Source organism: Sardina pilchardus, chromosome 15 (genome assembly GCF_963854185.1).
Source record: "Sardina pilchardus chromosome 15, fSarPil1.1, whole genome shotgun sequence".
NCBI lineage: Eukaryota > Metazoa > Chordata > Actinopteri > Clupeiformes > Clupeidae > Sardina > Sardina pilchardus.
This window is the reverse complement of record NC_085008.1, coordinates 3,628,795-3,631,294: the sequence shown is the minus strand read 5'-3', so window position 1 is coordinate 3,631,294 and position 2,500 is coordinate 3,628,795. Positions and strand designations below refer to the sequence as shown.

At 43.3% G+C, this 2,500-nt stretch overlaps 1 long non-coding RNA gene across 1 annotated transcript in view; it reads right to left on the bottom strand.

Annotated features, from left to right (window-relative positions):
• LOC134101707 (uncharacterized) overlaps positions 1–2,500 on the bottom strand; it is a 24,528-nt gene that overhangs the window by 21,204 nt on the left and 824 nt on the right. The window lies entirely within an intron of this gene.

The window sequence follows — 2,500 nt, the reverse complement described above, 5'->3', positions numbered from 1 at the left end:
AGAAAAGAAAGATCTCTCCTCCTCTTAATGCCACTAAGGCTAGCCACCTCTTCTTTCTCTTTTTTTTCTTTGTCTCTCTCCCTCTTCCAAGTGAAAAAAAAAAAATTAAATTGTCAAAAATTCAGAGTGGTCTGAGAAGACTAGACTTGGGTCATTTTTGTTTCCAAGAAGGCAATCACGCCCATATCAACATCAACCTTAGGGGGAACATAATCTCTCAACAAAAAACCGCACCACACAAAAACAGACCCTAATCACACAAACTATCAAGGGCATAAACAAGCTTCACAACTAGCTACAATAGCTGGTTACACAATTACAAAAAAAAAAATAATTTCCACATAAACACTACATGTTCACCAAGCTCATCAAAATGTCTCCATGCCACTGCATACATATATATATACGTATATATATATATATATATATAATTTATTTTTTTCTTTATCACAGCTATAATGTCAGTGGTAAATAAAATACTTTCACCATGACCAAGACCAGTTTTGTGCCACACACACAGGCTCATTTTGGACTTGGACTGGCACAATTACGCAGAAGCTGTTTTTGTCCCTTTTCATGGGAGTCAGAAGCCGCTCCAGCAAGCAAACACTTCCCAACCACAGCCGAGCATTAACACACAAACCTCAGCGCCAGGACAAGAAAGCACAACACACAACCACCTCATTAAAACAATATAAGGCAGAAAAAAGGCTGGAATATGAATTGCATGTGTGTGGTGTGTGTGTGTGTTTTATTTTCTAAATGAATCTTGTTAGTTCTGATGAGAGATGGAGCCAGGGAGTTATAACGATTGTGAATGCTCGTGACGGATCACAGGAGGCGACGTCTCTTTTGGATTTGGAGTCTGCTCGCCATGGGTGGAGAGATGAAAAGAACCTCTCCTTGATATATTCAGCATGAGAACTAAACAAAACATGAAATAGTCAAGTGTGTGGATAGAAAAAAAAATGCAAGAAACATACATCACAGCTAGATGCAGTGAGGTGAGATCAACCTCTCCCAAAATAAAGGAAAATATAAAGAATTTCCAAGAAGAAGGACTCCATTTTTAAACAGATCAGAAACACATTCACACACACACATACATACACAGACACACACACACACACACACACACACACATACATACACAGACACACACACACACACACACACACACACATGCAAACACACACATACACATGCCAACACACACACACACACACACACACACACACACACACACACACACACACATAGGCCTTCACCAAGCTTACTCTCCAGCCTCTGTTTTCAATACAGCTTACTGTAAACCGTTTCTTCACACAGTTAAATAAGGAAATAAATTCTAAAAAATCTTATGAAACGCATATACTGCCACTCAACAATTTTGTGGGTGCTTGCCAAATACTCCCCTTCACACACATACAGTCTCGTCATTCATATTTTTCCCCCCTCTCGCATGTGTTCAGACGTGTCTGTGTGCGTGAGTGTGTGTGTGTGTGTGTGTGTGTGTGAGAGAGAGAGAGTCCAGCCCAGCTCCTTTCGTGGACCAAGCGGGCAGAGCTGGCCCCTGCAAACATTGCGTGCTGCCTGCTTGATTGTGGAGGGGGAAGAGGGGCAGGAGGAGGGAGAAAGAGAAAAAGAAAGAGAGCGAGAGAGAGAGAGAGAGAGAGAGGGACGAAGACACAGAATGAGAGGACGACAGACAAAGAGAGAGAATGCAGAGAGGAGAGCCAGAAATGGGGTGGCGAGTGTGACACACTGGAGGAGAGAGAGAAAAACAGATAGGGGTGAAATAATCGGCTGGTGGCGGTCCAGACAAGCTGGAACTCTGTTGATCATTATGTCTAGCCTTCAGGTGTCTCAGGCAGGGGTGGGCGGCTCAGCCAGGAGGGGCAGAGAGCAGCGCAGCCAGACAAAGAAGCAGCATACCAGCAGAACAGAAAAAAAAAACGGGAACACTATAAAAATTTGATTAGGCGATCCACCACTTAAGTGACTTTCTGTGTTCTCTCTCTCTCTCTCTCTCTCTCTCTCTCTCTCTCTCTCTCTCTCTCTCTGTCTCTTTCCTTCTCTCTCCCTCTCCCTCTGTCTTACCCACCCCCTTCTCTTTCCCCTTTAGAACACAGCTCCAGAGAGTGAGACAGACTGATTTTATAGGTCTTAATTAAAAACATCTGAAGCCTTTCAGACATCAAACAGCTGGCCGGTTGGGTTTGACTGCATTGAATTTAAGAACATTTCTGGGTATTTTTTTCCCCCTCAGCTATTGTCACCCATCTCTCCTTCCTGTGTCTGGCAGTCAATGTAAAGGTCCTCCCCAATAGCGTGACCTCAAACAAAGTGAATTTGAGGTAACTCAAAGACACAAGACCTCTTATGCCCAGCCATTTAAGGCCATAGGCAAAGATACTTCACCACTAAACAAGTGAACCCAATCAAACACTCCCCACAGCTTGAACATCCAATCCGTTCAGTGATACAAAATCACCACACC